Here is a 13,651-nt window from a genome sequence, read left to right on the forward strand (position 1 = left end):
GAGAGCAGCTTGTCAGACAGGCCAACGTGCCTGGTCGGAGACCACAGCAGAACCAACGAACCGGGCGAAAAGTGCACATCGCGGTGTCGTTGGTCGTACCGACGCCGTTGGTTTGCTTGGGAGGTCAGAAGGCGAGCACGAGCGGTTTCGCGTGCGTGGGCGGCCCGGCTGATGGCGTCCAGAGCATATTGTGAAGTTGGAGCTGCTGGTAACGGAATCGTCGTATCGAGGGGTAATGTGGGTTCGCGGCCGAACAGCAAGAAAAAAGGGGAGTAACCAGCCGTGTCGTGGCGCGAAGAATTGTAGGCAAATGTCACGTATGGTAAAGCGATGTCCCAGTCAGAGTGATCTGAGGAAACGTACTTTGCAAGCATGTCAGTTAGGGTTCGGTTCAGGCGTTCTGTGAGGCCATTTGTTTGCGGATGGTACGACGTAGTGAGCTTGTGGCGTGTTGCACAAGAGCGTAGAATGTCCGCTATGACTTTCGATAGAAATGTGCGGCCTCGGTCCGTGAGCAGCTGGCGTGGAGCACCATGTTGCAAGATCACGTCGTGTAGAAGAAAATCGGCGACGTCAGTGGCGCAACTTGTTGGAAGGGCGCGTGTGATTGCGTAGCGTGTGGCGTAGTCTGTGGCCACAGCTATCCACCTGTTGCCAGCAGAAGACAGAGGAAAAGGGCCGAGTAAGTCCAAGCCGACGCGAAAGAAAGGTTCAGTAGAAATATCGAGTGGTTGAAGGCGCCCAGCCGGAAGCGTCGATGGTGTTTTGCGGCGCTGACATTCCTCACACGCCGCGACGTATCTTCTGACGGACCGTGCCAGACCTGGCCAATAGAAGCGACGGCGAATCCGGTCGTATGTGCGGGACACACCCAGGTGACCGGCAGTAGGAACGTCATGAAGTTCGTGGAGTACAGCCAAGCGGAGGTGTTTGGGTATGGCAAGCAGCAGAGATGGGCCGTCTGGATGGAAGTTATGCCGGTATAATGTGCCATTCTGGAGTACGAACGAGCGATAGGATCGGTTCGATGGGGAGGAGTCGAGGCGCTCAATGATAGCTCGTAGGGCTGCATCACGGCGTTGCTCGTCGGCTATGTGGTTCAGTTGAGAAACGGAGCACACGCAGGCGTCGTTGTCAGGTATGGTGGCCGATGGGTCAACTGGATAGCGAGAAAGGCAATCGGCGTCCTGGTGCAGGCGTCCAGACTTGTATATCACAGAAAAGGTGTATTCTTGCAGTCGCAGAGCCCAGCGACCAAGTCGACCTGTAGGATCTCTTAAGGATGAAAGCCAGCAGAGCGCGTGGTGGTCGGTGACGACGGAAAAGTGAGTGCCATATAAATATGGACGGAATTTTGAGACCGCCCAGACAAGAGCAAGGCATTCTCGCTCTGTGATCGAATAGTTACGCTCTGCAGGTGTAAGGAGGCGGCTAGCATACGCGATAACGCGGTCGTGTCCCTGTTGGCATTGGGCGAGAACGGCTCCGATACCGTGACCACTGGCATCAGTTCGGACCTCAGTTCGGGCAGATGGGTCAAAGTGGGCGAGGATAGGGGGCGTCGTCAAAAGTGTTATGAGGTGAGAGAAGGCGGCAGCTTGAGTGGACCCCCACGAAAATGGAACGCCTTTCTTCAAAAGATCGGTAAGTGGTTGGGCGATTGCCGCAAAATCTTTCACGAACCGCCTAAAGTAGGAGCAAAGTCCCACAAAGCTCCGGACATCTTTGGCGGATTGGGGTACTGGGAAATTCGTGACGGCACGAATTTTCTCAGGGTCCGGTCTCACACCAGAAGCATCGACAAGGTGGCCCAGCACGGTAATCTGTCGGCGGCCGAAGTGACACTTCGAGGAGTTCAACTGGAGGCCAGCTTTGCGGAAGACGTCGAGAATGGCCGACAGACGCTCAAGGTGGGTCTCAAACGTAGGTGCAAATACGAGGACGTCGTCTAGGTAACACAGGCATGTTGACCATTTGAACCCGTGTAGCAGAGAGTCCATCATACGTTCGAACGTGGCGGGGGCATTGCATAGGCCGAAGGGCATAACCTTGAATTGGTATAGGCCATCTGGAGTGATGAAGGCGGTCTTTTCTTGGTCTTTCTCGTCTACGGCAATCTGCCAATAACCAGAACGAAGGTCGATGGATGAAAAGTAGCGTGCGCCGTGGAGACAATCGAGGGCGTCATCAATACGTGGTAAAGGATACACGTCCTTTTTGGTGATTCGATTTAGATGCCGGTAATCGATGCAAAAACGCCATGTGTTGTCCTTCTTTTTAACCAGGACGACGGGTGACGCCCATGGGCTTGATGAGGGCTCAATAATGCCTTTAGTTAACATCTTATTCACTTCAGCTTGAATAATCTGGCGCTCCGACGCGGACACGCGATACGGTCGACGGTGAATGGGAGCAGCATCACCGGTGTTGATGCGGTGCTTTACAAGAGAAGTTTGGCCGAGTGGGCGGTCGTCAAGGTCGAAGATGTCACGGTAGGAAGCTAGAAGGCGTGCGAGAGCGGCTGATTGCGCTGGGGGAAGGTCAGGGTCGATCATGGGACGTATTGACATGTCGAGGCATGTGGCATCGAGTGGGCGACAAGGAAAATTGGGGCATGCGTCGGCTGCGAAAGTGGTGACGTGATCATCGGCTAAGGACCGCAACGTGGCAATTAGGATGCCTTCAGGGAGGACTTGCTTTGTGAAGCCGAAATTTATGACGGGTAGACGGGTCCGGTTGGAGGCTACAGTTACGATGCAGTGAGGGACGGTGACGTCACGTGCCAGTAGGACATCAGGAATCGGCGTGACGATGTAATTCCCATCCAATACGGGTGAGGTCGTGGCGAATTCGGTGAATGTGAGGGCTTTAGGCGGTAAGCGGAGGAAGTCTGTGGCAGAAAGGCCGTGTTGAGGTTCAGGGTGAATATCCGGCTGAAGAGGAAGGTCTAAGCAAAGAGTACCAGCGGAACAGTCGATCAGAGCAGAATGGGTCGACAGGAAGTCCATCCCTAAGATGAGGTCATGAGGACAGTTCTGGAGCACCGTGAATAGAACAGGGATGTAACGGTCGGCGATGCGTATGCGAGCCGTACACATGCCAATGACAGGAACAGTGCCGCCATCGGCCACACGTACAGCTTCGGTAGCAGGGGGCGTGAGTACTTTTCTTAAGCGGCGACAAAGATGAACGCTGATTATGGATACATGAGCGCCAGTATCGACTAGTGCCGACAGAGAAATACCGTCCACGTGTACATCGACAAGATTTTTGTTCGTATGAAGCGTCAATGGAGGGTTTGGTTCAGACAGGGATGATGCAGCACTACCTCCAGGGGCTGCACTGTCTAGTTTTCCGTCGGGTACGATGAAAAGTTAGGCGGCGAGTGATGGCGGCGTGGCTGGGGCGACGGGGAACGACGGCGTTGAGGGGACGGAGAACGAGCAGGAAGGCGGCTGTTAGACGTGTCGAAAGCAGGGGCGGTACGGCTGGACGAATACCGGCGAAGATCTTCATATGGGCTATAAGGTGCGAAAAACTGGCTCCTATGTGGCGGCGTCCAGGAGGCACGGCAGTAGCGGGAGACATGTCCAACGCGGTGGCACCGGAAGCAGATCGGTTTGTCGTCAGGAGTTCGCCATTCCGCCGGGTTGCGAGATCGTGGAGCAACAAATGGGTCACGTCGAGGTGCATTAATGGGAATTGGTCTGGAGGAGGGGCAAGAGATGGGGCAAGCATCAGGGAACCCGCGGTTGGCGAATTCTTGTCGTACGACCGCCTGAATAACGGAGATCGCGGGGGTTGTCGGTATCGTATGTTCGAAAGAAGTGGGCTGAAGCGGCGCTGGACTTGCTGCTTCAAGTTCCCGTCGAACGATACGCGTTACACTCTGCTCAAAGGGCGGTGTGACGGTAGAATCGGAGCAGGTGGACGTAGCCGCCGTGTTTGGCAACCGAGAAAAAGGAGGGCGCACCCGACGGCTTTTTGCTGTTTCGAAACGGCGGCATTCTTGAATTACACGGTCGATGGTCGAGACGTTAGTGTACACCAGCAAATTGAAGGCGTCGTCCGCGATCCCCTTCAAAACGTGTCCAACCTTTTCAGCCTCAGACATCGCCTCGTCCACTTTTCGGCAAAGAGCGAGAACTTCTTGGATGTATGACACATACGATTCAGTTGGCGACTGGACACGGGTAGCCAGCTCCTGTCGTGCAGCTGCGTGGCGACCGGTCGGGTCCCCAAAGATGTCACGTAGCTTCTCCTTGAACGTGTCCCAGCTGGTGAGTTCGGACTCATTTGTCTCGTACCAGACACGCGGGGTTCCGTCCAAGTAGAAGAGAACATTAGCGAGCATCATGGTAGGGTCCCAACGGTGAGTTTGACTGACCCGTTCATAAAGGCGAAGCCATTTGTCGACGTCGAGGCCAGGTTGCGCAGAAAATGTCCCGGGATCACGTGGTGTTTGGACGGCGACAAAGGTTGTCGGAGAAGCCGCAGATGATGAAGCGGACGCGTTGTCACTGGAAGCCATGGCGGGAAGCTGGAGGATGCGGCCACTGCGGAGCTGCGTGGTGAGGACGGGGATCGTTCCACCTCCACCAAATATGTTACGTGAGTAACGAGACAAAGTATTGCGAATATATTCGAAAAATATATTTGCAAGAGCGGTTGCAGCACTGGCCAGTCTGGCTCCGAGCTCGAGCAGCCAGCGAGCCTCATCTTCTTCGTCGGGCGCACACGCGCATTCGCACTATGGTTTGTGGCAGCCTACAGGTAGCAATATCAACAACCGTACCCCTAATCCTCTTCCAGTAATGTCTGGAGTGCCCCAGGGTTCGGTTTTTGGTCTCGTTTTATTCCTTATATACATAAATGACTTGCCTTCAAAGCTAACCTGTAAAACCCGCCGGTTTGCTGATGACTGCGTTATATATGACTCTGTTACTCACATTACAAAACAGTCATCTTTAGAAACCAATCTAAACTGCCTCCAGGATTGGTGCGAGCGCTGGCTCATGAAACTTAGCCCGAGTAAATGTAAAGTCATTTCATTCCATCGCCGCTGCCTACCGCTTGTGTATCTCTACACAGTTAATGCCATCCCCCTAGAAAATGTTCCGTCATACAAGTAATTGGGCGTGACTCTTTGTAGCGATCTTTCCCCCGCAGGGGTGCCTGCGTAAGTAGGCGTTTGGTGCGTAGCGACACCACGGACCCGGGCTAACGGGGGACTTTCTATTCCCTCCCACGCCAAGCCGTGCTTGGCTTTGCCGTGTCTGGGGAAAAGGGGATCCTGGGGCTGAGCTGACGCCGGGTGATTGGACCTTCAAGGCCCCCCCCCCCCCCGGCCGAGGCAACACACCCCATGGGCCCCGGCTTCACGTAGACGGCACCTTTGGGCTGACCCACCCAGGGGAAATTGGCAGTCGCCTTTTCCTATCTCTCTCTTCCTACATCTTCGTCTTTATCTCTCAATTTTTATCTGTCCTGTCATCTTCTCTTTTCCGTTTGTTTCCAAATTTCCTGGCGGCGAGGGTTAACCCTGTATAGTTACCCAACCTTGGGTAGTTATGTTCGGTTATAGCGGTGATGCATGGCTGGCGTCTCCAAGTGTTCACTATTCAACCTTGTAGCGTCCCCTTGTTGGGCTCGGTGGTGGGTGGCCACCATCACCACCGATTTTATAGTATTTTATGGCAAAAGCTTTCCCTTCCCTCTTCCTGATCGCTCCCTAAAATGGTGGCGCACCGAAGACACTTTCTTGCCTAACACACCAAAGCCGACATTCCCATAGTACCATGTAATTCACAGTCAAAACGAAAAGAAGACAGTCCGAGCCATTTCACCTTTCCTTGTTTCGAAAACTCTCACAGAAGTAATAGGCCCATGTCATAAAGTGACAAAGATGGGAAGTGGCGATCTTCTTCTGGAGGTTCGTGACAAAGCTCAGTATGAAAAACTGTCTAAGAATGTAGCCTTTGGGGAAACCCCTGTTTCGGTGGGCTCACACAGGTCCATGAACACTGTCCGTGGCGTAATTTCCGATGATGATCTTATTGAGCTCTCTGAAAGTGAGCTGCTCGTAGGTTGGCAGGACCAGAACGTGGTCAAAGTCCAACGAATAAAAATAAGGCGCAACAACAAAGTGACCCCAGAAAAACACGTAATAATTGCCTTCGGAACAAGTGACTTACCAGAATAAATCTAAACCGGCTATTGTAAGCTCCGTGTAAGATGATACATTCCTCACCATCGTTGATGTTTCAAGTGCCAACGTTTCGGTCATGGATCGCAGAGTTGCAGAGGGCGTGCCACTTGCGCAATGTGCGCATCCATTCAACACATATCGGACAACTGCACCTCAGAAACAACTCATTGTTCGAACTGTGAAGGAGATCACGCTGCCTACTCACGATCATGCCCCGCATGGAAAAAGAGAAACAAATAGTAGGATTTAAAGTTAAATCAAATCTCTCATTCCAAGAAGCACGCCAACGTTTCGCAATACACAACCCATCTTATCCCTCCTTTGCAGATGCGACGCGCTGGGGCGCCTCGCCACATGTCTCGGCACCCGCGAATGTCACACAGTGTGTGGCCGCGGTCGTGCCGCCAGCGCCCCCGGCTGGAGCAGCCTGCACTGCTGCGCCACCTGACAAACAGGGTCGGCAGACCCCTGTGTCTGCTGAACCTCAGACCACTGCAAGCGCAGTTAGGTCCGAAAGTTCAGTGAATGTACCTGCGCAGCAGGCACCATCAACCACCTCACAAGAGGTGATGGCTTCAAGTCCCACTTCTCCGGCGCCTCAGACGCCGAAGGATAGGCGCAACTGCTTGGAGAGCACCAAAAAAGAAAAAAAAACTCGAATCACAAGGCCCCCAAAAGGCCCGGTAACCTAACGCAACACGTTTGTACAGACAGCACCACACTACATTAAAATGACACAAATACTACAGTGGAACGTCAGAGGACTATTGAGAAACCTCGACGATATCCAGAAACTTTTACACAAACATACACCTAAGGTGCTGTGCGTACAAGAGACACATCTGAAACCTAAACACACCAACTTTTTACGTCACTACGTTATCTTTCGGAAGGACTGGAGTGATGCCACTGTGCCATCCGGTGGTGTTGCCATTATAGTTAATCAAGGGAATGCATGCACACGTCTACCACTACAAACATCCCTTGAGGAGGTGGCTGTTCAAGCAGTTCTTTTAAATAAGCTCATCACCATCTGCTCTCTCTACATACCTTCGCGACATCGTCTTGAAAAGCATGAATTCGAGTCCCTCGTAGACGAACTTCCACAACCTTATATTCTCCTTGGAGATTTCATTGCACATAGCGATCTATGGGGTGACTCTCGCTGCGACGCTCGAGGTCGCCAGATTGAACAGCTCATTTTTTCTTCCGGTGCGTGTCTGCTGAATCGGAAAGAGCCAACATATTACAACATCGCTAACATTACGTAGTCAGCAATATACCTCAGCATAATATCCCCATCAATCCTGCCTCTACCTAAATGGGAAGTCAATAATGATCCATATGGTAATGACCATTTTCCTATCGTTATCAGCACATCAATAACAAATACACGTTCTGCACAAGTTCCCAAATGGCTCACCGACAAAGCCGATTGACAAAAGTTTCAAAAGAGGACTATATTATCTTGGACTGACATGGCGGCGCAGATCTGCAGAGGGCGTGCCGTGTAACACACAGCATAGAGGATGCTGTATGCTACTTTAAAGCTTTCTCGGTTGATGCAGCAACAAAATGTATTTCCTAAACATGTGGACCGTAAAGCAAACGACGAGTCCCATGGTGGAATAACGAGTGCTGTGATGCTCGAAAAAACAACAACAAAATAAGACATGGAAGTTGCTCAGGGACTCGCCCACAACCGAAAATCATGTAAACGTTAAGAACGTCCAGTCGCAAGCAAGGAGGACGCGTCGACAGACGAGAAGAAAAAGTTGGCACAAATTTTTATCGGGCATTAACTCATACACAAACGAGACGAGAGTTTGGAGCATGGTTGGTAAGGGGGCAGGACGAAAAGCTCAGTCACTTCCTCCAGTGAACACACAAGGGGAGAGTTTGGAATACCAGGCAAACACTCTCGGAGCGCACTACAAACAGGTCTCCAGCTCAACACACTATAGTGAAGCGTTCCGACGACACAAAACCGCAATATAAAAACAGAGATGAGAGCGCAAGCCCATCAACACATGAGGCATACAACGAACCTTTCTGTTTGGCTGAACTACAAGCCTCACTTACCAGCTGCAATAAATCTACGCCAGGCCCGGACCGTGTGGCATATGAAATGTTAAAAAACTTGCCCACTGAAACCCCGAAAGCTCTCCTCACTCTGTGTAATGCGATATGGTCTTCCGGAGAGCTACCCTCAGCCTGAAAAGAAGCTATCATTATCGCAATTCTAAAACAAGGCAAGGACCCGGCCTCAGTTTTCAGCTACAGGCCAATAGCATTAACCACTTGTATTTGCAAGGTCTTTGAAAAAATGATTAACCGGCGCCTGATGCACTTCCTTGAAATGAATGGCCTACTTGACCCACAGCAGTGTGGGTTTCGAGAGGCTCGGTCCACCACTGACCACCTTGTCCGTATCGAGGCACAAATTTGTGACGCTTTTGCTCATAAGCAATTTTTTCTTTCTGTGTTCCTCGATATGAAAACGGCATATGACACTACATGGCGCTTCGGCGTATTGCGAGACCTGTCACATTTAAATGTGCGGGGTAGATAGCTGACAATTATCGAAAGCTACCTGCCCAACCGTACATTCCGTGTCCGAGTTGGCACTGTCTTATCTCGAGTATTTGTCCAGGAAACAGGAGTGCCACAAAGAAGTGTATTGAGCTGCACACTTTTCATAGTTCAAATGAATTTTTTACACCTGTCTCTCCCACGAAATATTTTTTACTGCATATATGTCGATGATGTAAAGATTGGTTACAAATCGTGCAACATCTCAATGTGCCAATGTCAAGTTCAACTAGGGTTGAACAAGGTATCTCAATGGGCAAACGAGAATGGTTTTATACTCAACGCGCAAAAGAGCACTTGTGTCTTGTTCAGCCGAAAGAGGGGCCTCTATCCTGGCCCCAACATTGACCTGCATGGTCAACCTCTGTCAGTGAAGACCGAGCACAAGTTTCGTGGTGTAATATTAGACACTAAACTAACCTTCATCCCACACATTAAGTATTCAAGGGACAGGTGCTTAAAAACAATCCACATTTTGAAAGTGTTGTCATGCACTACATGGCGTAGTGACACGAAATGTTCAATAAATTTATATATAAGCCTCGTACGCACACGCCTAGATTACGGTGCTATAATCTATCAGTTGGCAACACCATTAGCCATGAAAACTTTTGACCCTGTCCACCATCTAGGCATTCACCACTCTACGGGTGCTTTCCGAACCAGCCCTGTGGAGAGCCTGTAAGTGGTTTCGACTGAATGGTCGCTCCACCTACAAAGATGTTCCCTGTCCTTTTTGTACTTTTTGGAGGTGAAGGCAGACAAGAAACACCCTTGCTATTTCACAATTAATGATTTGTCTTGTTCTGGCTTGTTAGAGAACCATCCTTCGTTTAGGCAGCCCTACGCGCTCCGTGTAAGGTGCCTGGCCGAAGAAACAGGTGTGCCTCATCTTGTACACAGTAGGATGGCTCGTGCAACATATCTGCCACCGTGGCAGTGGCAGTTTATAGACTGTGATGTCTCTTCTGTTGAAGTCACAAAGCACGCACCCCTTGCACACATACATGCATACTTCCTAGAACTACAACATAAATACACATGCGCTGAATTTTTTACCGATGCGTCAAAGTCAAACACTTCTGTGTCATATGCAGCGGTAGGCCAATCCTTTTCCGAGGCCGGCGTTCTTCATCCTGATGCAAGCATTTTCACAGGAGAAGCTTACGTAATACTGGCGGTCGTAAAACACATCAAACAGGTAAAGTTACAAAAGGCGGCAATATAAACAGATTCTCTAAGCGTGGTCAAAGCCCTGAAAACTCCTAAAAAACACAAGAACCCCGTGCTGGTGTCACTTTTCTTACTTCTGTGCACACAGTACGCATCAAAACAGCATGTCGTTGTCTGCTGGGTTCCAGGGCACCGTGAGATACAAGGGAACGTTTTGGCCAACAATCTGGCTGTTTGCGCCTATGACACTACTCTCAATGCATCAACATCAGTCCCTGCATTTGACTTAAAACCTTTTCTAAAACGAAAGCTCAAGGGGTATTGGCAGAGCATGTGGTATAAACACACAGATAATAAACTGCATGCTATTAAGCCGCAACTAGGTTATTGGCCACCAATATCAAAATCACGACACAGAGAAGTAATACTAACAAGGCTTAGAACAGGACATACACATTCTACACATTCATTTCTTCTGTCTACCGGCGATCCACCATACTGTGAAATATGTGGAGAGCCCCTTACAGTTCTCCACACTCTCGTTCAGTGCAATGAGCTAGATGCTCTAAGAAAAAAGCACTTTTTACTGCCCTACCGACAGCAACTCCCTCTACACCCCGAGATGCTCATCGGTAGAGATCCGTTTTTTAAACTGCAAACACTTTTCACGTTTTTGAAAGATGTGCATAGCTTTCACCCGATATTTCGAGGTCATCCGTAGCACGACCTCTATAGAGTGGTCGTGGCTGTGGTGACTACAGCTTCATCATGGTTTTATTATAGTGACATATTGCCATCCGCTATCACTACACATATGTCACGCCACTGTCACGATTTTATAACTTCCAAGTTTTAACCCGCGTTAGAGGGAGAAATTTTAAGGCCCCTTTAACGCCACCCATCATATCAATGTTCATATTTGTAGTTGATCGAAATGGCGCTCTTTGGCCATCAGTTGGCCATTGCGCCATTAAAGACTACTCATCATCATCATCATGTAGCGATATTTCACGGAACATACACGTCACTAATATCATTTCATCTGCAATATAAACACTGGGTTTCCTTAAACGCCAATTACGCCTCGCTCCACAACACCTAAAATTACAAGCATACTAATTCATCGTTCGACCTAAACTAGAATACACATCGCCAATTTGGGACCCTGGACAATCCTATTTTACACATGCCATTGAATGGCTTCAAAACTGGGCCGCTAGATTTATTCACTGTTCATACTCTTCCACTATCAGCATATCTGGATTGAAAGCAGAATCTGGTTCACCAGATCTAGAACTTCGCCGTCGTATTGCCAGCCTGTCATTGTTCAACAAAAATTTTCATAGTCCCTTGCATGCCCCCCCTTATATTGTTCCCGCAACATGCATATCTCACCGCACGAGCCATTTGCTTCAAGTTGCTCGGCCACGTTCCCGGACTTCTACATTTTCTGCCTCGTTTTTCCCACGTACCGCACCAGACTGGAACAGCCTTCCCAGTAAAATATCAACCATTCTTTGCCCATCATAGTTCATAGAAAATATCAATAAATACTTTCTATGTTGAATCTTTGGCTTCTAGGTTTTCTCTTTATAATTACCCACCCCTTCTGTAATACCCCCTCACGGGTCTTTAAGGAAATAAAATAAAATGAAATAAAAACTAAGGAAGGAGCTGCGTTCTCTGCCAGCCTAGTACAGTCTGTCATGAAACTAACGCACACCGACCACAGAAGAACTACAGCGTACTATCCGCAAACTAACGGGTTAACTGAAAAGCTGAACAGGACGATTTCTGACTTGATGGCGATGTATGTAGACGTCGAGCATCGAACTTGGGACACCATACTACCGCATGCTACATTTGCATACAATACCGCAGTACAAGAGACAACCCAATACTTGCTTATGGTCGCACAGTAATAACAACTTAAGACGTTATGCTGCCTGTCAACAGCTTGAATGAAGAGTACCCTGACATTGGCGAATACGTAGAAAGGGCAGAAGAGACGTCACAACTAGCACGAAACCGCATCATTCAACAGCAGGACGTCGACGCGCACCGTTACAATCTAAAACGAAGAGACGTTCAGTAGCCCACTGGAGACCAAGTGTGGGTCTCGACACCTGTACGTGCACGTGCCCTATCAGAAAAGCTTATGCGGTGCTATTTTGGCCATTACCGGGTTCATCGTCAGCTAGGCCCTATAAACTACGAACTGATCCCTGAAGTTCAAGTATGCACAACACGACGCAAGAATCTTCCGGAAGTTGTACATGCAGTACGAAGGAAAGCGTATACGACAGGAACTGAACAAGTGAACTGATTCACGCCGCCTAACACAAAGACAAGTCCTACTGCTCATAAACTGCCAGCCGGCTGTACGCATCGGGGCGATGCGTGCTAGGAGAGGGACTAATGCCACAGTTCGACATTCGCAGAAGACGCGTGCAACAATTTGCGTTTGTAAAAGCCGCCACTCAAGTAGCAAGAAAGCCGTGCCATGAAACGCATTCCTGCACGCGCAACGATGCTACGCCCCGGGACCGGCACAAGACTCGAGGTGAAGAGGAAAAGACCAACAAAGTTGGAGTCAGCGAGCAAGAGATATTTCAGCTGACCATTTTAGTTTTCAGTTTTTGGGCACGGGTTCACCCTAAATAAATAGTTTGTATAGTACCAGGTGCTATATTTATTGATAAGAATGTGATGGTTTTGGGACGTTAAACCCCTAATATCAATCAATCAATCAAACTAAAGGTCATAGGCAGCTAGATAGATAGATAGATAGATAGATAGATAGATAGATAGATAGATAGATAGATAGATAGATAGATAGATAGATAGATAGATAGATAGATAGATAGATAGATAGATAGATAGATAGACAGATAGACAGACAGACAGACAGAGAGAGAGAGAGAGAGACAGACAGACAGAGAGAGAGACAGACAGACAGATAGAGAGACAGAGAGATAGACAGACAGGCAGGAAGATAGACAGAGAGAGAGACGGAGAGATAGATAGATAGATAGATAGACGGAGAGATAGACAGATAGATAGATAGACAGAGAGATAGATAGATAGATAATTATCATCATCATCATCAGCCTGACTACATTCACTGCAGGACAAAGGTCTCTCCCATTTTCTGCCAGTTAACCAGGTCCTGTGGTTGCTGCTGCCAATTTATACCCGCAAAATTCTTAATCTCCTCTGCCCACCTAACCTTCTGTCTCCGCCTAACCCGCTTGCCCTCTCTGAGAATCCAGTTTGTTACCCTAAATGACCTGCGTTTATCTTGTCTACGTACTATATGCCCAGCCCATTTCAATTTCCTTTTCTTGATTTCAACAAGTGACTTCCTTAACCCCCATTTGTTCCCTAATCCACTCTGCTCTCTTCTTGTCTCTTGAGGTTACGCCTACCAATTTCATTTCCATTGCTCGCTGCGTTGTCCACAATTTAAGCAGAACCCTCTTTTTGAGTCGCTGGGTTTCTGCTCCACAGCTGAATACGGTCAAGATGTAGCTGCTACATACCTCCCTATCGAGGGATAGTAGCAATGAACCTGTCATGATTTGAGAGTGCTTGCCAAATGTGCTCAGCCCCATTCTTCTAGTTACTTAAACCTGGTGGTTCGGCTCTGCGGTTATTACCTGCCCTAACTAGACATAG

The 13,651-nt window shown here is 49.1% G+C and overlaps 1 protein-coding gene across 9 annotated transcripts in view; it reads right to left on the reverse strand.

Moving 5' to 3' along the window:
* LOC119174053 (uncharacterized) overlaps nt 1–13,651 on the reverse strand; it is a 461,603-nt gene that overhangs the window by 130,619 nt on the left and 317,333 nt on the right. For 2 of the 9 annotated variants that reach the window (XR_012895535.1, XR_012895534.1), the window contains one exon: nt 7,259–7,428. The exons of the other annotated variants lie outside the window; for them this stretch is intronic. The gene's annotated coding sequence lies outside the window, so the exon portion shown is untranslated. The remainder of the gene's footprint in view (nt 1–7,258; nt 7,429–13,651) is intronic. 9 annotated transcript variants of the gene reach the window in all.

This window comes from Rhipicephalus microplus, chromosome 5 (assembly GCF_043290135.1).
Source record: "Rhipicephalus microplus isolate Deutch F79 chromosome 5, USDA_Rmic, whole genome shotgun sequence".
In the NCBI taxonomy this organism is placed as follows: domain Eukaryota; kingdom Metazoa; phylum Arthropoda; class Arachnida; order Ixodida; family Ixodidae; genus Rhipicephalus; species Rhipicephalus microplus.